This window comes from Sus scrofa, chromosome 14 (genome assembly GCF_000003025.6).
Source record: "Sus scrofa isolate TJ Tabasco breed Duroc chromosome 14, Sscrofa11.1, whole genome shotgun sequence".
In the NCBI taxonomy this organism is placed as follows: Eukaryota; Metazoa; Chordata; class Mammalia; order Artiodactyla; family Suidae; genus Sus; species Sus scrofa.
This window is the reverse complement of record NC_010456.5, coordinates 87,365,339-87,390,206: the sequence shown is the minus strand read 5'-3', so window position 1 is coordinate 87,390,206 and position 24,868 is coordinate 87,365,339. Positions and strand designations below refer to the sequence as shown.

The 24,868-nt window shown below is 42.3% G+C and overlaps 1 long non-coding RNA gene across 1 annotated transcript; it reads right to left on the bottom strand.

Moving 5' to 3' along the window:
- On the bottom strand, positions 264-24,120 carry LOC110256657. Its single transcript, XR_002338511.1, has 3 exons — positions 24,075-24,120; positions 2,091-2,252; positions 264-436 (listed from the first exon to the last, which is right to left on the bottom strand). It is a non-coding gene; the product is annotated as an uncharacterized LOC110256657 (long non-coding RNA).

Sequence of the window (24,868 nt, the reverse complement as noted above, 5' to 3'; positions counted from 1 at the left end):
AGCTCCTTCAAGGAGACACTGATGACACTCCCTTGTTCTATGGTACTTAAGGATCAGGCACTTGGTGAAACCCCACGAGATCATATATTCGTTTTCCCCTGGCTGTGGATGGTGGAGGTTTCATTTGGTTTCACCTGAGGATGGTTTGGTCACGATGAGGAAAGGCTGCTCGTCAGCTCCCACCCACTTCACACCAGAGTTTCCCAACCTCCCTGAGCAGGAGAATTCCTGGGACCCTTGTTGGAAACACAGTTTACCTGGCACTCATGGAGACTCAGAGCAAGAACAGGAGTCTGGACTTTCCATAGCACCAGGGCCTTCTTAGCATCAACAAAGCCTGAGACACATGGCTTCCAAAGGACTGGGACACACCACACTGTGCTGCTTTAGTCACAGCTTCATGGATGTGCACATGAGGTCCAAAGACTCCACAGTTCTAAAGAGGACAGTTCATTGAGTTTTGTTGTATGTATATACACAGAAAAGCCTCAGTCCACTTAAGACAAAAATAAACACAACACTCCCCAGATTTCCTCATGCCCCTTGATAATCCACACCTCCCTCCCTCCCATCCCCCGGCAGCCACTGATCTGTTTTCTTCCACTAGAGAGAACATTGCATTTTATATGAGGGACCTCTTTCTGTATCTGGTCATATTCATTAGGCGTCAATATTTTGAGATTTTAAATAAATACTTAAATAAATACTTAAATAAGTAGAAAAATCATCCAGCGACAAGGATACACTGTACAACACAGGGGAAATAGCCAGTATTTTAAATACCTTTCAATGGAGTATAATCTACAAAATTTTGAGTCACTATGTCGTACACTTGAAACTACCATAATGTTATAAATCAACTCTACCTCAGTAAAAAGAGCAGCCTTGTGACCACCATAAAGGATAAGAATTTGTACTTTCATCTACCATAGAAGACCCTCCCTGTGTCCCCTCCCAATCACTACCACCTCCCTCCTTCCCAAAGTTCTCACTGTCCTCATCTCTATACTCATTACTCTCCTTAGGTTTCTTTGTAGTGTCTATCACCCTCCTGTGCCTCTAGACCCTCTAGATGATGCTTGCCATCTTTGGTATTTGCCCAACTCTTTTAGTCCCTGAGGTCCTTCTCCATCCCTCTCATTCTGACATGCCTCCAGGGAAGAAGCTGAGCTCTTTCCTTGGGGAACTCTGCAGTATGGATTCTGCAGACTGTGTTCCCAGGAGGCAGATCAACACATCCCTCTGTGCTCCACATTTCCTGCAGATGTTCAACTGTATTCAGAGGCTTGATCCAGCTCAGGATCAAGACTGTTGATGAGACTCTAGGCACTGCTCTTTCTTCACAGGACACACATGTCAGGCTAGCTGCCTTTTTTTGAGATGTCAGGAAAGATGATGTTCAATCCTTCTCACCGATGCCTTTGAGAGGGAAAATGATGATACTCTAATGCCATCATTTCTTTTTCATGTATCAGCTGGATTAATTTGATCAGAAAACAAAACCACTTTCCTTCATCTCTCATTTGGTCACCTGCTGGAACAGTTCATAGAGGAACGGCAGGGTAGATGTTTTATTCTTTTCATTCATTGCTCCATTATCCAGAGAATGAACTGCTCACCTATCATCCTCAAAGATGATGAATGTAAAACAAAACATGACAAAGTCAAGCCTTAAACCATATTTGGTGGATTTCATTTGACTGCAATTATTTTATATGCTTATGGTCCGATTGTCACATTTTTCACCAGCTGGACCCTCTTCTGGGTAACTCTTCCGTCCTTTGGACGTGACCCTCGTAGTCCAAATGCTTCTTTGAGATGTGGTTTGGCAAGATGGTTCAAACTCTTCTTGTATATGTCCTCCCAGCACTAGAATCAGTCATTTTCCAAGAAGTCTTGGTTTCCTTTAGTGGGAAATATTATTTAATCATCATGAACATTGGAACTTTAGGTATCCTCCTTGCTTCTGGTTTGGCCATTGTTTCTAGGTCTTGCATGTAGGAAGAGCTAGACCTTATATATGTGATAAAAGAGTAGTATAATTCCGATACATGCAATTTAAAGTGAGAACTGTCCACATGTTTACTCACCTCTCTCCGTTACATCTGTATCTCCTTTATTCCTGAGTGGGACACCTGGTTCTCAAGGACACAGGGAACGATTGAATTAGAACATCCAACTAGTCAGGTGTTTCGTCTCAACAGATGTGGACACAAGTTCAGATTACAATGGTCATAACATCCAAGGAGACACTGAGGAAAGACATTGAAGAAGAAAGTACTCAATGGGAACATACTCTTATCATCAGGGACTGGAAGAATTAACACTTTTAAAATGTTCATGCTCCCAAAAGCAATGTGCAGATTGAATGCAATCCCTATCAGAATTTCAGTGGCATCTTTTTGTTCACAGAAAGAAAGCAAATCATCCTAAAATTTGCATACAGTCACAAAAGACACCGAAAGCCAAGGCAATCTGGAGGATAAACCAAGCTGGAGGCATATCATTTCAAACTAAATTACAAAGCTCCAGTAATCAAAACAGCACAATGTTGGCATAATAACAAACACATGAATGAATGCCACAGAATACAGAGCCCAGAAAGAAACTCGTGCATACACAGTCAGTTAATTTATGACAAATGGTTAACTACATGCCATGGGGAGAAGAGAAACTCTTTGGTAAATGGTGATGGGGAAACTGGACAGCCACATTTGAAGGAATGAAAACCGGTCCACTGTCTTGCACATACATAAATCTTAACTCAGAAATGATTAAAGCCTTGATGTGAGAGCTGAAACCATGCGGTTCCTACAGAAATAGGCAGGAAGCTCCTTGACCTCAGTCTTGGTGATGATTTCCTTGGATCTGACTCCAACAGCAAAGGAAACAAACCCCAAAAAGGAACAAGTCAGACGACATCAAACTCAAAAGCTTCCACATGACAAAGGAAACAATCCAGAAAAGGAAAGGCCCCCTTAGAATGGAAGAAAATATTTTTGCAAATCATGTGTCTGCTAAGTGGTTAATATCCAAAATATACCAAAACCTCATAGAACTCAATAGCAAACAAACAAATATTGCTGACTGAAAAATGGGCAGATCCTGTTTTTCTGAAGTTACACCGGTGACTAATAGGTCTATGAAAACATGTTCAACATCGCAAATTATTAGAGAAATGCAAATCAAAACTATCATGAGGTACCTACCACCTCCCACCCGTCAGACTGGCCCTTGTTAAAATGTCTGCAATTTACAAGTGCTGGAGACGAGGTGGAGAAAAGGGAACCCTCCTAGATTGCTGGTGGGATTGTAAGTTGGTGCAGCCACATGGAGAGCAGTATGGAGATTCCATATAAAGCTTAAAAATACAACAAACATAGAACGCAGCAATCCCACTAATAGGCACCTATTTGGAGAAAACCAGAGTTTGAAAATATACATGGAGTTCCCAGTGTGGCTCGGTGGTAACTAACCTGACTAGGACACAACAAACACAGAATGCAGCAATCCCACTAATAGGCACCTATTTGGAGAAAACCAGAGTTTGAAAATATACATGGAGTTCCCAGTATGGCACAGTGGTAACAGACCTGACTAGGATCCATGAGGATGTGGGTTCAATCCCTGGCCTCACTCATGGGTTAAGAATCCAGCATTGCTGTGAACTGCAGTGTAGGTCACAGAAGTGGCTCAGATCTTGCATTGATGTGGCTGTGGTGTGGGCTGGCCCCTACCCTGGGAACTTCCATATGCTGTGGGTGAGGCCCTAAAAAGCAAACAAACATAAGAAAATATACATGCACCCTGACTGTCACTGCATCACTCTTCACAATAGCCAAGACATGGAAGCAGCCTAAAAGTCAACCAACAGAGCAATGGACTAAGAAGATGTGTAATATACACGTAATAGAATATTACTCGGCCATAAAAGAGGAAATGATGCCATTTGCAGCAATATGGATGGACCTAGAGGTTATCATACCAAGAGAAAGATAACTATATAATATCACCTATATGTGGAAAATAAACAATGATACAAATGAAATTCTTTGCAAAATAGTAACTGATTCGCAGACTGAAAGTGGACTTTGGGTTCACAAAGGGGAATGGGGGGGAAGGGATGTATTTTGCATTTGGAATTAACATATATACACAACTGTATGTAAAACAGAAATAGCAGAAGGAAAACCACACAATATTCTGTAATAACCTGCATGGGAAAGAATCTGAGTAAGAATATGTGTGTGTACATGCACATATATGTATATACACTAAATTTAACTTGAAAATTAAAGAAAAGAAATTGTGGCATAGACATACAATGGAATATCATCCAGGCAAAAAAAGAATGAAATCTTGCCATGTAAGAATTTGGAAGGAGCTTGAGGGCATTCTTTTAAGTGAAGTAACTCAGAGAGAAGGGCAAACACCACATAATCTCAAGTATACATGGAATCTTAAAAAAAAAAAAAAAAAGTCCATGTCATAGTTTTGGAGAACAGATTGTTGTTGTCAGAGGCAGTAGGTGGGTGGGGTGAGACACACGAATGTGAAATTTTAAAAAGAGAGCTAGAAGAATGCTTCAACCTAGGAAACACAGCAGTGTAATGCCCCACATTACACGATCATCTCAACTGACACAGTAAAAGCAACTGAAAACCTTCCGCACCCTTTCAGAATGAACAGCACGCAACAAACTAGGTTTGAAGGGAATTTCAATGACATAACTTACCGTGAACATTACACTCGGTGGTAAAAACTGACAGCTTTTCTTTCTTTCTTTTTTTTTTTTTTATTTTCCCACTCTACAGCAAGGGGGTCAGGTTATCCTTACATGTATACATTACAATTACATTTTTTCCCCCACCCTTTCTTCTGTTGCAACATGAGTATCTAGACATAGTTCTCAATGCTATTCAGCAGGATCTCCCTGTAAATCTATTCTAAGTTGTGTCTAATAAGCCCAAGCTCCCGATCCCTCCCACTCCCTCCCCCTCCCATCAGGCAACCACAAGTCTCTTCTCCAAGTCCATGATTTTCTTTTCTGAGGAGATGTTCATTTGTTTGTGTAACTCTACTTAAAAGAGACACATGCACCCGCATGTTCAGTGCAGCACTATTCACAATAGCCAGGACATGGAAACAATCCAAATGTCCATCGACAGATGATTGGATTCGGAAGATGTGACAGCTTTTCTTTTGAGATCAGGAAGCGTGTAAGAATGCTGGGCTTTACCACTTCAGTGCAACATAGTACTGGTCATTTTAGCCACAGCGGGTAGGAAAGATCCATCAATCAATCCATCGACCAATGAACAAATCACTTCCATCCTATTATAACAGGAGGAAGTAGAATTAGCTCTTTTCACACAGGACAAATCACATATGGAGAAATCCTAAGGAATGTTCACAAAGAATGTTAGAACTAGTAAATGAATCAGAGAAGAAGTAGTAGTTGGATACAGGCACCTGGAAAATCATTTGCCTTTCTGTACACTAACCAGATGTACCTGAAAAGGAGATGAAGAAAACAATTTTTTTATAGTGGCAGCAAATAGAAGAGTCATCAATTAAATACTTAGTAAAAAACTGCGCAAAGGAGGCAAAGACTCGTACCATGAAAACTGAGGAAACTTTGTGAGATTAAAAGACACAAATCCCAATTTCATGGATTGGAAGACTTCTCACTGCTAACACCCCATACTTCACATTGCAATTTACAATCCCACTGCAGTTCCTTCAGAAATATGGAAAAGCGCCTCTTAACATTCGCTTTACATGGACTAGACCCCCAAAGAGCCAAATATTAACTGGGAGAAAAGTCATGTGAGAGGAGGCCCCTTGCTGACTTCCAAACTTACTGCAAAGGACAAATCAAGACAGTTGGGCACTGGCATGAAAACAGAATTACACATCAATGCAGTGAATCCAGAACCCAGAAACACACCCTCACATGTCAACTAGTGAGTGTTGATAGGAGTGGCAAGATCATTCGAGGGGGAAAGCCAGGCTTGTCCACTAAGGGTGCTGGGAGAACGTGACATCCACGTGTGGAGACATGAGGCTGGACCCCTGCAAACAGCATTTATAAACGTTAAATAAGAAATGAAACAAAGAAAAAGGTGAGAATTGAAAATGTGTAACATGGGGAGTTCCCGCAGTGACACAGTGGAAAGGAATCCAACCAGTGTCCATGAGGATTTGGGTTGATCCCTGGCCTTGCTCATGGGTTAAGGATCCAGCGTTGCCATCAGCTGTGGTGTAGGCTGCAGACATGGCTCCCATCCCAAGTTGTTGTGGCTGTGGCATAGGCCAGCAGCTGTAGCCTGGGACACTCCATATGCCACAAGTGCAGCCCTAAAAAGCAAACAAGCAAACAAAGAGAAAAAGCATAACCTTATCTCACTCTTACAATTATCAGAACCATTTTCCCTTATTCTGAACCTGATGCTCCTTCAGGATAGACAGGAGTTTAGCCACGTTCCCCGAGGGACAGCAACCTGAGTGCTTTGAGGATAGGAGAGAGTGTGGACCCAGTGTCTAGTGGGCAGACCTCTTGCCACCCAAAGACTCATATCACACAAAGCAAAACAAGATTGGAAAACATCTCAACTATTCTATATAGATTGTCAAAAAATGTTTGACATAAAGAGATGTTTCTAGATGGTTGGAGGAAGAGAGGAAGGGACAGAGATGGACACAGGTGGTGGGTTGAACCCATAATTTTCCATGTGCATGTGTCACAAGGGACACCTTCCAGGCAGTGGTTCACCTTATATTTGTTATTTGTAGTAGATTTTCATTAACTTCAAAGTGCATTTGAAGAAGATAAGTAAGTGAATAGATAGTAAAGAAATCCTGTCACTTTATGAAACACTTTCTGATGAAGGCTGCCTCTGGATGTTTTGAATGGGGCAGTATTTGTCATGAGCCGGTAAACACGGCCCTCTAGTGGTCACATGAAAAACGGCATGAGTGCAGCAGGGTCCCAGGATTCTGCCAGCCTGTGGAGCCAACATTCCTCAATTCACAATCACAGTCTTGCTGTTGATCAGTTTGCAGGCCGCTCTCAGCACTGTGCTTGTGGCATGGTAAATTTATATATTTTTGTCTTTTCTAGGGCCGCTCCCATGGCATACGGAGGTCCCCAGGCAAGGGGTCCAATCGGAGCTGTAGCCGCCAGCCTGTGCCAGAGTGTGGCATGGTAAATATTCACTCTACATTTGAAGACACAATAGATGGAGATGACTTCCTTGCTGTTGCTGACAATGTGAATTTTTCCATAAGATTCTGTCCCCATCTTGGGGCACAGCTGGAAGATTTTCCAGCCTCCTTTGAGACCACAGGTCAATGAAGCAGGAGAGGAAGGAAGGGATGCGTGTCCTTCCAGACCTGGCCCAGCATAACCTCCCACAGCATCTCTCCAGGTTCCCATTCCTTCTGATGATGGAGGCAGTTGGGGATGAGTCCTAGGGCCGGAGGAGAAGCAGGATGGGAGCACTTCAGGTTCCTGACTGAGCAGGGGAAGGACTGAGGCTCCTCAAAGTGAGCTCCCACCCAGTGGCGTATTGTGGGGGCAGCAGGGTGAGAGCTGATGACATCTGGGGAGTGGTCAGTACTACTTCAGCCTAAGCTAATATGCATACAAACACCTGGGCTATAAGATTAACTTAAATGGGCCATCCATCTAGTATATTTAAAGTGACAAAAGCAATTTTGTCTTGGTAGTTTGAGCCTCCAGTCTAAGCCTGCTCTTCAGACCCAGTCACTTGACCTCAGAGAACTTGGATTCCTCACTATTTTTTCTTCTGAGCTTAATCATCACTGCAATCAGCATCATACCAGTACGTGAGAAGAGGCATTGAGAAACTATTTTCCAAGGAAACCTCAATAAATCATTTTACCTCCTTGTCCCTGCTTTGAAAATGCACCATAGTAAACCAAAGTTTACCCATCTTTCCTTTTAATTAATTGCAAGGGTTCCTTAGGGATCACCTTTTAATAAAAATTGATAGGTTTCCTGTCTACATCACAAATTAATGATTAGAATTCACCATTTGTAGGATTTCTTTCTTTCTTTCTTTCTTTTAAATTATTGTGCTTTTTAGGGCCACACCCACAGCAATATGGAGGTTCCCAGGCTAGGAGTCGAACTGGAGCGAGAGCTGCCAGCCTACACCACAGACACAGCAACGCCAGATCTGAGCCCCAGCTGCACCCTACCACAGCTCACGGCAACACCGGATTCTTAACCCTCTGAGCCACGCCAGGGCTTGAACCTGTAACCTCATGGCTCCTAGTTGGATTTGTTTCCACTGCTCCATGACAGGAACTCCTGTAAGATTTCTCTAGTGACCATTATTTGCACATGTTCAACTGATCTGAATCAAATATTCGATGTCAAAACTCTTCAAAGGATCGTTTTCTTGATCCATTTTCAGTCAATAATATATCTGACCACATGGAGTCAGCAGTAATTGGGGGCAGTATTTCTACGCCCTTGTGGGCTTGCTCTGCAGATTCAGTGGCATGACTGATGCCCAGAGTTGAGGCCATGTCAGAACTCCAGAGCCCAGGCTCTAAGTGCAGGTGGGACCCCCACTGTGAGCACCCTGCTGCCACCACCTCCTATTCCGTCCACTCTGTCCTCTCTGCCTTGCGAGCCCAGCTCCTCCGACTCAGTTGTTCCCCAGGAAAGCACTTCTTCCCCTGGGGATTGGGGAGGGGTGACCTAGGCTGGCTCTGCAGTCCTGGGGTCCATGCCATCACACTCAGACCAGCCCTGTCAGAGGACAAGACCTGCAGCCACCGTCCCTGTTGTGGTCCCTGCGTGTCCTGAATGTGGAGACCTAAGATCTTTGCACCTAATGTGTGGTGGCTGCTCCAGGGGTCGAATACGGGGTCCAATCCCATTGCCCTCCACACAATCCACACAGTTTGCATGTCACCCAGTCACACCACACATCCCTCTGCACAACACTCGGGGAGGGTCTGTGTGTGGCACTGAGGAGACAGATTTGCACCAGCCTCAACTCCTCCTTGTCACCTGGTCTCCATCTTGGATGACTCACTGTGTCTGGAGGCCTGTCTGACCCCCACCTGCACAGTGGAGCAGATTTGAGCAGATCTTTCTAGGGGTGTCCTCAAGCACATGTGGGATGAGACCTGAGCGTGTGGGAGGGGTGTCATGAGTAGGTCATGCCTTTATCCCCATTTCTCTTCCTCTCATTACCTCCCCCATGGCTGTTCCTCTTTTGACCACATCCCAAGGTCCTTGCTGAAGTTCCCTGTGCAGGAGTGTGTGTGCCTGTGCTCACTCTCTTGGGCTCAGAAGAAAACTCCCCACCACACATGCACAGGGAGGGAGGGGCCAGAGCCTCCTAAGATCATAGGGTTTCATTTTAAACATTAAAAAAAAAAAAGAAGAGGAAGAACTAAGAAAGAGGAAATCACAATCAGAGAGTAATCACTCAAATCAGCCAGCATACAGATTTAATCATGAACATGGTTCAAACAAAATAAAATTAAAAAGAAAAAAAAAAGAGTCATCAAAATCATAAAATGTGGGCAAGGGATGTATGGAAATAAATAGATCCTTCGTTTGTTTGTTTGTTTGTTTGTTTCTCTTCTTCATTTTAATGTAGTAATGAAGTGTTTGAACCTACAGGACTATCAGGCTGAAACACACAATTATAGGAAGGGGTTAGCATACTTAAAAAACAGGGCAACCCTAAGCCAAAACCAAACATTGCATTCGCAAAAAATGAGAACAAAAAACAAACAAACAAAAAACAAACACTCAAGCAGATAATAACCGGAGACCATCCAACCAAAAATAGAAAGGAAGAATGGAGAACCATAGAATCAACTGGAACACGAGGTTCAAATGGCAATAAATAATCATCTATCAATTATCACCTTAAATGTCAACGGACTGAATTCCCCAATCAAAAGACACAGAGTGGCTGAGTGGATAAAAAGGCAAAAACCTTCAATCTGCTGCCTGCAAGAAAGTCACCTTAGGACAAAGGATACATATAGATTGAAAGTGAAGGGGTGGGAAGCAATATTTCATGCCAATAGACACGACTGGAAAGCAGGAGTTGCAGACAAAAAGACTTTCAAACAAAAGACATAAAGAAAGACAAAGAAGGACACTATTTAATGATTAAGGGATCCATCCAAGGAGAGGACGTTACTATCGTCAACATATATGCCCCAAATACAGGAGCACCCAGATACGTACAACAAATATTAACAGACGTAAAGGGAGAAATTGATGGGAATACAATCATAGTAGGAGACTTTAATACCCCACTCACACCAATGGACAGATCCTCCAGGCAGAAAATCAATAAAGCAACAGAGATCCTAAAGGAAACAATAGAGAAGTTAGACTTAATTGATCTCTTCAGGACACTACATCCAAAAAAATCAGAATACACATTCTTCTCAAATGCACATGGGAACATTCTCAAGAATCGACCACATATGGGGACACAAAGCTATCCTCAACAAATTTAGGAGCATAGATAAATTATCTCAAGTATCTTCTCTGATCACAACGCCAAGACATTAGAAATCAACCACGGGAAGCGAAATGAGAAAAAACCTCCTACGTGGAAACTAAACAACATGCTACTAAAAAGCCAATGAGTCAATGAGGAAATCAAGATGGAAATTAAAAAATACCTTGAAACAAATGATAAGGAAGACACAACCTCTCAAAATCTATGGGATGCTGCAAAAGCAGTGCTCAGAGGGAAATTTATAGTGATACAGGCCTTTCTCAAAAAAGAAGAAAGATCCCAAATTGACAACTTGACCCTCCACCTAAACGCATTAGAAAAAGAACAAAAAAGACCTAAAGTCAGCAGAAGGAAGGAAATTAGAAAGATCAAAGAAGAAATCAATAAAATAGAGATTCAAAACACAATAGAGAAAATGAATAAAATGAAGAGTTGGTTCTTTGAAAAGGTAAATAAAAATTGACAAACCCCTGGCCAGACTCACTAAAAAGAGGAGAGAAAGAACTCAAACCCATAAAATTATAAATGAAAAAGGACAAATCACAACAGATACTGCAGAAATACAAAAAACCATAAGCGAATACTATGAACAGCTATATGCCAACAAATTTGACAATCTGGAAGAAATGGACAATTTTCTAGACTCTCACAGCCTGCCAAAACTGAAGCAAGAAGAAACAGACCAACTGAACAGACCGATCACTAGAAATGAAATTGAAGAAGTCATAAAAACACTCCCTACAAATAGAAGTCCAGGACCAGATGACTTCACAGGCGAATTCTATCAAATATATAAAGAGGATCTGGTGCCCCTCCTCCTTAAACTCTTTCCAAAGGTTGAAGAAGAAGGATTACTCCCAAAGACATTCTATGATGCCACCATCACCCTCATTCCAAAACCAGACAAAGATACTGCCAAAAAAGAAAACCATCGGCCAATATCTTTGATGAATATAGATGCAAAAATTCTCAACAAAATCTTAGCCAACTGAATCCAACAACATATCAAAAACATTATACACCATGACCAGGTAGGGTTCATCCCAGGTTCACAAGGATGGTTCAACATAACGCAAATCAATCAGCGTCATACACCACATTGACAAAAGAAAAGTCAAAAATCATATGATCATCTCAATAGACGCAGAAAAAGCATTTGACAAAGTCCAACATCCATTCATGATCAAGACCCTCGCCAAAGTGGGCGTAGAGGGAACATTCCTGAACATGATCAAAGCCATTTATGACAAACCCACAGCAAATACAATACCCAGTGGGGAAAAACTGAAAGCCTTCTCCCTCAAATCTGGGACAAGACAGGGATGCCCACTCTCACCACTGCTCTTCAACATAGTTTTGGAAGTCCTAGCCACAGCAATTAGACAAACAAAAGAAATAAAATGTATCCATATGGGAAGAGAAGAGCTAAAACTGTCACTGTATGCAGAGGACATGATACTATACATTGAAAACCCTAAGGACTCCACCCAAAAACTACTTGAGCTGATCAACAAATTCAGCAAAGTGGCAGGATATAAGATTAACATGCAGAAGTCAGTCGCTTTTCTGTATACCAGCAATGAAACATTAGAAAAGGAAACCAAAAAGAAAACAAAAAGACAACTTACAGAATGGGAGAAAATAGTTTCAAATGATGCAACTGACAAGGGCTTAATCTCTAGAATATATAAGCAACTTATACAACCCAACAGCAAAAAAGCCAATCAATCAATGGAAAAATGGGCAAAAGACCTGAATAGACATTTCTCCAAAGAAGATACACAGATGGCCAGCAAACACATGAAAAAATGCTCAACATCGCTGATTATAAGAGAAATGCAAATCAAAACTACCATGAGATACCACCTCACACCAGTCAGAATGGCCATCATTAATAAATCCACAAATAACAAGCGCTGGAGGGGCTGTGGAGAAAAGGGAACCCTCCTGCACTGCTGGTGGGAATGTCAACTGGTACAGCCACTATGGAGAACAGTTTGGAGATACCTTAGGAATCTATACATAGAACTTCCATATGACCCTGCAATCCCACTCTTGGGCATCTATCCGGACAAAGCTCTACTTAAGAGAGACACATGCACCCGCATGTTCATTGCAGCCCTATTCACAATAGCCAGGACATGGAAACAACCCAAATGTCCATTGACAGATGATTGGATTCGGAAGAGGTGGTATATATACACAATGGAATACTACTCAGCCATAAAAAAGGATGACATAATGCCATTTGCAGCAACATGGATGGAACTAGAGAATCTCATCCTGAGTGAAATGAGCCAGAAAGACAAAGACAAATACCATATGATATCACTTATAACTGGAATCTAATATCCAGCACAAATGAACATCTCCTCAGAAAAGAAAATCATGGACTTGGATAATAGACTTGTGGTTGCCTGATGGGAGGGGGAGGGAGTGGGAGGGATCGGGAGCTTGGGCTTATCAGACACAACCTAGAATAGATTTACAAGGAGATCCCGCTGAATAGCATTGAGAACTATGTCTACATACTCATGTTGCAACAGAACAAAGGGTGGGGGAAAAACTGTAATTGCAATGTATACATGTAAGGATAACCTGACCCCCTTGCTGTACAGTGGGAAAAAAAAAAGACAAAAAAAAAAAGAAAAGGAATGCAAAAATACATTACCTTTTAAAATTGCACCTCACAAAATCAAATACCTTGGAATACACCTGGCCAAGGAGGGAAAGGACTTACATGCCGAGAACTGTAAAACTTTAATCAAGGAAATCAAAGAAGATGGAAAGAAATGGAAAGATATTCCATGTTCCTGGATTGGGAAAATCAATACTGTAAAAATGGCCATACTACCCAAAGCAATCTACAGATTCAATGCAATCCCTTTCAAATTACCCAGGACATTTTCCACAGAACTAGAAGAAACAATCCAAAGATTTAGATGGAAGCACAAAAGACCCAGAATTGCCAAAGCAATCCTGAGAAACAAAAACCAAGCAGGAGGCATAACTCTCCCAGACTTCAAGCAATATTACAAAGCCACAGTCATTAAAACAGTGTGGTGCTGGTATCCAAACAGACAGACAGACCAATGGAGCAGAATAGCGAACCCAGAAATAAACCCTGACACCTATGGTCAGTTACTCTTTGACAAGGGAGGCAAGAACATCAAATGGGAAAAAGAAAGTCTATTCAGCAAGCATTGCTGGGAAACCTGGACAGCTGCTTGCAAAGCAATGAAACTAGAACACACCCTCACAACAATGCACAAAAATAATCTCAAAATGGCTGAAAGACTTAAATATAAGACAAGACCCCATCAAACTCCTAGAAGAGAACATAGGCAAAACACTCTCTGACATCAACATCAGGAATATTTTCTCAGGTCAGTCTCCCAAGGCAACAGACATAAGAGCAAAAATAAACCTATGGGACCTAATCAAACTGACAAGTTTTGCACAGAAAAGGAAACCCCCCAAAAGAAAACAAAAAGACAACTTCCAGAATGGGAGAAAATAGTTTCAAATGATGCAATGGACAACGGCTTAATCTCTAGAATGCACAAGCAACTTATACAACTCAACAGCAAAAAAGCTAATCGACCAATGGAAAAGTGGGCCAAAGACCTGAATAGACTGTTCTCCAAGGAAGATATACAGATGGCCAACAAACACATGAAAAAATGCTCAACATCCCTGATTATAAGAGAAATGCAAATCAAAACTACCATGAGAGACCACCTCACACCCGTCAGAATGGCTGTCATTCATAAGTCCACAAATACACACGGGCTGGCGGGGCTGTGGAGAAAAGGGAACCCTCCTGCACTGCTGGTGGGAATGTAAACTGGTACAGCCACTATGGAGAACAGTTTGGAGATACCTTAGACATCTAAACATAGAACTTCCACATGACCCTGCAATCCCACTCTTGGGCATATATCCAGACAAAACTCTACTTAAAAGAGACACCTGCACCCACATGTTCATTGCAGCACTAGTCACAATAGCCAGGACATGGAAACAACCCAAAGGTCCATCGACAGAGGATTGGATTTGGAAGAGGTGGTATGTATATACACAATGGAATACTACTCAGCCATAAAAAAGAACACAATAATGCCATGTGTGGCAACATGGATGGAACTAGAGACTCTCATACTGAGGGAAATGAGTCAGAAAGACAAAGACAAGTACCATATGCTATCACTTATAACTGGAATCTAATATCTGGCACAAATGAACATCTCCTCAGAAAAGAAAATCATGGACTTGGAGAATAGACTTGTGGCTGCCCAAGAGGGAGAGGGAGAGAGTGGGAGGGATGGGGAGCTTGGGGTTATCAGATACAACTTAGAATAGATTTACAAGGAGATCCTGCTGAGTAGCATTGAGAACTATGTCTAGATACTCATATTGCAACAGAACAAAGGGTGGGGGAAAATGTATGCATGTAAGGATAGCTTGATCCCCATGCTGAACAGTGGGAAAAAAATTTTATTACTCAAATGAATTTATCACATCTGTAGTTGTATAATGGTCATAACAATCCAATTTCACAGGATTTCCATCCCACAACCCAAGCACATTCCTCCAACCCCCAAACTGTCTCCTCCAGAGACCCTAAGTTTCTCAATGTCTGTGAGTCAGCATCTGTTCTGCCAAGAAGTTCAGTCTGTTCTTTTTTCAGATTCTACATGTCAGTGAAAGCATTTGAGGTTGGTGTCTCTTCCTATGGCTGACTTCACGTAGTATGATAGCTTCTAGGCCCATCCATGTTGCTAAAAATGCCGGTATTTCATTCCTTTTAAGGGTTGAGTAATATTCCATTGTGTATGTGTACCACATCTTCTTGATCCACTCCTCTGTCGATGGACATTTAGGTTGCTTCCATGTCTTGGCTATTGCAAAGAGTGCTGCAATGAACATCGGAGTGCATGTGTCTTTGCGAGTCGTGGTTTTCTCTGGATAGATGCCTAGGAGTGGGATTGCTGGAGATCATAGGGTTTCTAATTTCCCAACACACCTGCTGACAGGGTCCCAGATGTGTCCTAGGAAGTCAGACACGTCAGACCAGGTGGCACAGGTCGCAGGAGCAGAGATGACAGATGAAGAGAGTCTGCTCCCCTGTGCTCACTCACAGCCACCGTGCTGCCTGCAGGGACTGCCCCCTTCCGGGGGCACACAGTCCGGGAAGCTTGGCTTCTCTGGCTGGACCCACAGTGGCCCCAGGACAGGGGGCAGATGACAGGCTGCCTTCACCAGATGAGCCTTGACAAGCTCAGTGCATCACCTTCATGTTCCTGCCCTTAGACGGTTTCCCCAACACTGAAGCAGCTGGACCACTAATCAGACCCAACAGAAGTGTATACGCAGTCAAAGACAGGAGGAACAAGGGACTTTTTTCTCATATCAGTAAGAACATCCTCAGGCTGGACTTAAATCCCCTGCCAGGTGGGTAAAGATCTGGCTTTGTCACTGCGGTGGCTCAGGTTGCTACTGCAGCCTGGGTTGTATCCCCGGCCCAGGAACTTCCACATGCTCAATTTGGAAGGAAAGGAAAAGAGGAAAGAAACACAGGCTCCACCTGTGGCCCCAGTCACCTCAGAGGTCAGCAAAAGGAGGGCACTGCAACCGGGCACCACCTGGTGTTGCTGTCACTCCCATGTGAACACACCCACCCTGCTGCTGCCACTGCCACTGCCAAATGCTCTGGGCACCTCCTACAGATGCCTGAGCATTGTCACGTCCCAGGACCCTACAACTGGGAACAGCCTGTGAACCACCTCCTGCATGGGCTAAGCAGAACAGAGTGCTTCTTCCATGGTCCACAGGTGATGGGTGCAAACCACTGCAGTTGTCTCTGACTCCAGAGGTGGGTGTGGCCCACCACCACTGGGGGTCCATGAGCAGGCACCATTTGCCTCCCCAGTCACCTCAGAGGGCACCACAGAGGAGGGCGTTGTGACTGAACACTGCCTGTTGTTGCTCTCACTCCCCTGGGAACTCAAATACCCAGCTTCTGCCATGGCCAAATGCTCCTAAATCTGCCTAAGGCTCATTACCGCGTCTCAGGACCCTGCAACGAGGAGTATCCTGTGCCACCTTTCTGCAGGTTCTTGCTACTGTCAAGAGCTCACCAACCAGGCACTGACCACTAGCCCTGCCCATTGCCTCCTTCTCCTTGGAAACACACTCAGCACCATGGGGATAACAGCCTGCTCACACTGAAGAATGAGACAGCAACTATCCAAACTCCCATGCCCCAAATACAAAATGACCCCCACAAAATACAAAGGGGGCTGCTCTTGCATAGAAATGGCCCTTCAAGACTGCAGTCTGGTTTCCCTAAACTCACAGAACAAGAAAACCACTAAGCAAGATGATGCAGCTCAGGAACGATTCCCAGTTAAAACAACAGGAGAATTCACCCGAAGCAGCAAACAGGGAAACAGACTTCGATAGTCTGATAGGCCATGAGTTCCAAATGGAGATAGTGAAAATCCTGAAGGAATTAAGGGTGAATAGGAAGGAATTAAGAGCAGATATGCACAGTAATGCAGATTACTTTAGAAAGGACTAGAAAATACAAGGAGGAAGCAGGAAAAACTAGGAAATTCATTTGGAGAGATACAAACTGAGCTAGAGGCCTTAAAAGGCAGAATGAATAATGCAGAGGAATGCATTAGTGACTTGGAAGATAGAAGACTGGAAAGCACCCAATCAGGACAGCAGACAGAAAACCAAATGAAGAAACACAAAAGCAGTATAAGCAATCCATGATGGATAAATATAAAGCAGGCCAATCTACACATAATAGGGAGTCCAGAAGGAGAAGAAAAAGGGGGTTGAAAATATATGTGAAGAAATTATGTCTGAACACGTTTCAAATCTAAAGAAAACGGATATCAAGGTATAGGAAGCACAGAGGGCCCCAAACAAGTTCAACCCAGACAGGCCCACACCAAGACATATTATAATGAACATGGCAAAAGTTCAAGATTAAGAGAGGATGCTAAAGGCAGCAAAGGTAACACAAAGCGTTCCTTAAAAGGGAGCCCCCATAAGGCTATCAGCTGATTTCTCTACAGAAACACTACAGGCCAGAAGAGAGTGGCCAGATATATTCTAGGCTCTAAAAGGGAAAACTTTGCAGCCTAGGATACTCTACCCAGCAAGAATATGATCTGAAATAGAAGGAGAAATAACGACTTACCCCAACAAACAAAACCTGAAAGAGCACAGCGATACTAAAACCGTTCTACAAGAAAGACTGAAAGAGCTTCTCTACATAAAAATGAAGTAAGACAAATAGGATGGAGGAAATCACAACTGGAAAGCAATCACTTAAATAAGCCAGGACACAGATACAAAAGGGGAAGAAAACCTACTGTAAAAGTGATGATCAACACAAGACACAGCAAAAGAACACACATGAAGATGTCAAAAAAGGACTTCAAAATCACAGAGTGTGGGGAAGCAAAGTAAGACAAGCTAGACTGTTTCTTTCCCTTTTCTTCTTCTTCTTCTTCTTCTTTTTTTTTTTTAAAAATGTGTTCGAGCCTATATGACAATCAGGCTAAAGCAAGCAGATATAGGAAGGGGTTAGCATACTTAAAAAACAGGGCAGCCACAAATCAAAACCAAACATTACATTCACAAATACTAAAAAGAAAAGTACACAATCTTCCAAGCAAAAAAATAAATGAATGAAGAAATAAAAAAGGAAGGAACAAAGGAGAAACAGAATCAACTGGAAAACAAGGTTCAAAATGGCAATAAATACATATTTATCAACAATTCCCTTAAATGTTAATGCACTGAATGGTCCTCTCAAAAGACACAGAGTGGCAGGTTGGATAAGAAGGCAAAAGCCTACAAGATGCTGGCTACAAGAGACTCACCTTAGGGCAAAGGCCACAGAAAGTGAGGCAATGGAAAACGATATTTCGGGCCAGTGGATAAGGCAGGAAAGCAGGCGCTGCAATACTCGTATAAGACCAAACAGGCTTTACAATGAAGGCCATAAAGGAAGACAAAGAAGAACACTATGTAATGGTAAAAGGATCCATTCGAGAAGAGGCTATTACAATTGTCAATATATATGCCCTTAAGATAAGAGCACCCAGATACATACCACAAATGCTAACAGACATAAATACAATAATCCAATAAGAGCGGGGAACACAAGAACCGTAGGAGACTTTAACACCCCACTCATATCAATGGACAGATCCTCTAGACAGAAAGTCAATCAGGCAACGGAGATCCTATAATGACACGGTAGAAAAGTTAGACTTAACTGCCATTTACAAAAGATTACATCGCCCCAAATCAGAATATCCATTCTTCTCAAGTGCACATGGAACATTCACAAGGATGGACCACATGGTGGGGCACAAAGCTAACCACAACAAATTTAAGAGCATCAAAATCATTTTGGGTATCTTCTCTGACCACAAGGGCATGAAACTAGAAATCAACCATGGGAAAGGAAATGAGAAAACCTAACTACAGGGAGACGAAACATGCTACTAGAAAACCAAGAAGTCAATGAGGAAATCAAAAAGGAAATGAAAAGATACCTCGAGACAAAGGATAATGAAGCTCCAACCATTCACAATCTATGGGATGCCTCAAAAGCAGTGCTTAGAGGGAAATTCAGAGTGACACAGGCCTTCCTCAACAAAGAAGAAAAATCTCCAATTGACAGCTTAACCCACCACCTAAATGAATGAGAAAAAGTACAAACAAAACCTAAAGTCAGCAGAAGGAGGGAACTCATAAAGATCAGAGAGGAAATCAATAACATAGAGATTCAAAAAGAATAGAAAAGATCAAATAAAAGCAAGAGCTGGTTCTTTGAAAGAGTGAACAAAATCGACAAACCTCTGGCTAGGCTCACCAAGAAGAAGAGAGAAAAAACCCCAATAAACAAAACAAGAAATGGAAAAGGAGAGATCACAATGGATACTGCAGAAATACCAAAAACCATCAGAGAATACTATGAACAATTGTATGCCAACAAATTTGACCCCCTAGAAGAAATGGACAACGTTCTAGAGCTCGCCAAAACTGAATCAAGAAGAAAAAGATCAACTGAACAGACTGATCACCAGAAATAAAACTGAGTATGTAATGAAAACACTCCCTACAAACAAAAGTCCAGGACCAGAAGGCTTCACAGTTGAATTCTACCCAACATACAAAGAGGAACTTATACCCATCCTCCTTAACTTTTTCCAAAAGGTTGAAGAAGGAACACTCCCAAAGACGTTCTATGAAGCCACCATCACCCTGATGCAAAAACCAAAAATACTGCCAAAAAGGAAAACTATAGGCCAATATCTTTGATGAATATAAATGCAAGCACTCTCAACAAAATTTTAGCCAACCGAATCCAACCACATATAGAAAAGATCACACCCACGACCAAGTGGGATTCATCCCAGGTTCACAAGGATGGTTCGACATACGCAAATCTATCATCATATACCACATTAACAAAACAAAAGTCAAAAACCACATGATCATCTCAATAGATGCAGGAAAGCCATTTGACGAAGTCCAACATCCGTTCATAATCAAAACTCTTACCAAAGTGGGTATAGAGGGAACATGCCTTAACTTAGTAAAAGCCATTTATGACAAACCCACAGAAAATATAATACTCAATAGGGAAAAGCTGAATGTACCCCCAACAAAATCTGGAACAAGACAAGGATGCCCACTCTCACCAACTGTATTCCACATAGTATTGGAAATACTAGCCACAGCAATCAGAGAAACCAAAGAAATAAAACAAGGGATCCAAATGGGAAGAGAAGAGGCAAAATTGTTACTGTATGCAGATGACATGATACTACGTATAGAAAACCTGAAGGACGCAACACAAAAACCACTTGAAGTGATCAATGAATTCAGCAAAGTAGCAGGATACAAGATTAGGTATCGGTCTCCATCTGTATTTTAACAATGAAATTTAGAAAAGGAATACAAAAATACAATACTTTTCAAAATAGCACCCCCCCCAAAAGTAAATACCTAGGGATAAACCTGACTACGGAGGGGAAAGTCTTATGTGCTGAGAACTATACAACGTTAAGCAAGGAAATTAAGGAGGAGTCAAAGAAATGGAAAGATATTCCATGCTCCTGGCTTGGAAAAATTAGCATGGTAAAAATGGCCATACCATCGAAAGCAATCTACAGATTCAATGCAATCCCTATCAAATTACCCAGGACATTTTTCTTAGAACTAGAACAAACAAGCCCAAAATTTAGATGGAGCCATAAATGACCCAGAATTGCCAAAGCAATCCTGAGGGAAAACACCAAGAAGGAGGCATAACTTTCCCAGACTTCAGGCGATATTACGTCTTCAAGACAGTGCAGTACCAGTACCAAAACAGACACACAGACCAATGGAACAGAATAGCGAATGCAGAAATAAACCCAGACACCTACAGTCAATCAGTCTTCGACAAAGGAGACAAGAATATAAAATGAGAAAAAAGACTGTCTTTTCAGCAAGTGGTGCTGGGAAAACTGGACAGCTGTGTGCAAATCCATGAAACTAGAACACTCCCTCATGCCGTGCACAAAAATAACCTCAAAATGGCTCAAAGACTTAGACATAAAACCAGACACCATCAAACTTCTAGAAGAGAATATAGGCAAAACATTCTTTGGCATCAACCTTACCAATGTTTCTTCAGGTCAGTCTCCCAAGGCAACAAAATAACAACAAAAAGAACCCAATGGGACCTAATCAAACTGACAAAGTTTTGCACAGCAAAGGAAGCCATAAAAACCCAAAAAGACAACCTATGGAATGGGAGAAAATAGTTTCAAACGATGCAATGGACAAGGGCTTAATCTTTAAAATATACAAACCACTTATACAACTCAACAGCAAAAAGCCAGAAACCCAATGGAAAACTGGGCAAAAGACCTGAATAGACATTCCTCCAAAGAAGATATACACATAGCCCACAAGCACATGAAAAAATGTTCAACATCCCTGATTATTAGAGAAATGCAGATCAAAACTACCATGTGATACCACCTCACACCAGTCAGAATGGCCATCATCAATACATCCACAAATAGCAAATGCTAGAGAGGGTGGGGAGAAAAGGGAGCCCTCCCACCCAGTTGGTGGGAATGTAAGCTGGTATAGCCACTGTGGAGAACAGTATGGAGGTACCTTAGAAAACTGTACATAGAACTACCATATGACCCAGCAATCCCACTCTTGGGCTGATATCTGGACAAAACTTTCCTTGCAAAAGACACAAGCACCTGCATGTTCATTGTAGCACTATTCGCAATAGCCAAGATGTGGAAACAACCTGAATGTCCATGGACAGATGATTGGATTAGGAAGAGGTGGTATATATACACAATGGAATACTACTCAGCCATAAAAAGAACAAAATAATGCTATTTACAGTAACATGGTGGAACTTGAGACTCTCATGCTGAGTGAAGTAACTCAGAAAGAGAAAGACAAATACCATATTACAATATTTTTTATCTTAGTCCTATTGAAATTAGATTTTTATTGGCTTGACGGGGTTTATCTATTTCCAATTAAAAAAAAATACTTTGCTTTTCTCCAAACCAGCACTTAGTTGAATCCGTCAAGAACAGCGTTTGCTTTCCAACTGGCTATTGGAGGTTTTCCATATGAAATTCCTCCTCCATTTCCAATGTTTACAATTTTCTCTTCGACATACAGATCGCCAACAACAGGCACATGAAAAGATGCTCAGCATTGCTAGTTATTAGAGAAAGGCAAATCAAAACACAATGAGTTATCGTCTCACATCCATCAGAAAGGACATCATCAAAAAGTACAAATAGGAGTTCCCATCGTGGCGCAGTGGTTAACGAATCCGACTAGGAACCATGAGGTTGCGGGTTCGGTCCCTGCCCTTGCTCAGTGGGTTAACGATCCGGCGTTGCCGTGAGCTGTGGTGTAGGTTGCAGACGCGGCTCGGATCCCGCGTTGCTGTGGCTCTGGCGTAGGCTGGCGGCTACAGCTCCGATTCGACCCCTAGCCCAGGAACCTCCATATGCTGCGGGAGCGGCCCAAGAACTAGCAACAACAACAACAACAACAAAAAAAGACGAAAGACAAAAAAGTACAAATAAGAAATGCTGAGAGGGTGTGGAGAAAAGAGAACCCTCCTACACTGTTGGTGGGTGGTAGAGCCACAATAGCAAACAGTATGGCAGTTCCTCAAAAAAACTAAAACTGGAGTTGCCAGATGATCTAGCTGTCCCACATCTGGGCACATATTTGAACAAAAGCATAATTCAAAAAGATACATGTACTTCAAGTTTCATAGCAGCAGTATGGACAATAGCCAAGACATGGACGCAAACTAAATGTCTATTGACAAATGAATGGATCAAGAAGATGGAACACTATTCAGTCATGAAAAAGCATGAAATAATGCCATTTGCAGTAACATGGGTGGACTTAGAGATTCCCATACTGAGTCAAGTAAGTCAGAAATTCAAAGACAAATGCCACATGATATCACTTATATGTGGAAGGTAAAATAGGGCACAAATGAACTAGTTTACACAATAGAAATGGACTCACAGACATAGAAAACAAATTTATGGTGACCAACCAGGAAAAGGAGTCGGGGAGAGATATACTAGGAGATTGGGGCTAGCCGACACAAACTAGCATATGTAAAATAAACAAGGTCCTACTGTGTAGCACAGGGAAGTCTATTCAATGTCCTGTATTAAACAAAATGCGAAAACCATGGCAAAGTACATACATATATATATATAAAATGGAATCACTCTGCTGTACACCAGAAAGTCACACAGATTTGTCAATCAACTTCTTCTCCAAAACAAAATGAATTAAAAATTTGTCTTCAATTCCCAGGTTGAATGCATGCTTTGCCTAATTTCAATCTTGCTAAGCAAAGGGAAAAAGGTGTTTTTTTCCTTTTTTTAACATAGCAGATGCACCCTTGGCACTTGGAAGTTCCTGGGCCAGGGACTGAATCCCAGCCACAGCTGGAACCTATGCCCAGGCTGCAACAACACCTGATTCTTAAACCCACTGCGCTGAGCCCGGGCTCCAATTCTGGACTCTTTGGGAACCAGAGGCACGGCCGTCAGATTCTTAACCCACTGAGCCACAACAATAACTCCAAACAATTCAGGTTTTATAAAAAAAAAAAAAAATATGGGGGTGGGGCACAGCTGCCACCAGGCAAAAAAGACACCAGAAATGAGATAATAGTGATAGATGGGGGAAAATGTTTTCAAGATAGAGAAGACAAAGACTTCAAATCAATTACACAAGAAGAATACCCCAAATTAAGGGAAAATAGAGAAAAACTGACAAAGTGCATAATGGAAAACTCACATGTGAAGAACTGCAAAGCTTAGTGATTCTAAAACATATCCATGACGTGACCCAGCCATAAGAAAAAGTGCATTTTCAAGAACTACCAATCACACCACCACTTTTATAAAACCATTAAAAACTGGTATCCTGCTTTACCTGGCATCAATGCACCTCTTTCACAACAGAACACAGCAAACATCCCTCAAGATGAAAGGCAAAGCAGAGCCCTTTGTGCATCTTTTATAGGAGTTGAGGTCTTGATTGGATAATTGCGGTAACAGGGATTCTATGGAGGCCATTTCCGCCATCAGCTGGGCTTTCTCCCCATCAATCCAATGATCTAAGATGCTGAGGGCTGTGGAAGCTCCTTCAAGGAGACACTGATGACACCCCCTTGTTCTATGGTACTCAAGGTTCAGGCACTTGTTGAAACACCAGGAGATAAGAGATTCGTTTTCCCTGGGGTGGTGATGGTGGAGTTTTCATTTGGTTTCACCTGAGGATCATTTGGTCAAGAGCAGGAGATGCTTCTTGGCAGCTCCCACCCACTTCACACCAGTGTTTCCCATCTTCCCTGAGCAGGAGTATTCCTGGGACCCTTTGCTGAAATTCCAGTTCATCTGGTGCTCATGGGGACTCAGAGCAGGACCAGGAGTCTGGACTTTTCACAGCACCAGGGGCTTCTTCGCATCAGCAAAGCCTGGGACACACTGCTTCCAATCACTCACGGTGCTGCTTTAGTCACAACTTCATGGATGTGCACATGAGGTCCAAAGTCTGCCCATATTTAAAGTAGACAGTTCATTGAGTTGTGTCGTATGTAAATACGCAGAAAAACATCAGCCTAATTAAGAGAAAAACATACCCAACGCTCCCCTCAAATATCCTCGTGCCCCTTGATAATCCATGCCTCCCTCCCACCCATCCCCAGGCAGCCACTCATCTGCTTT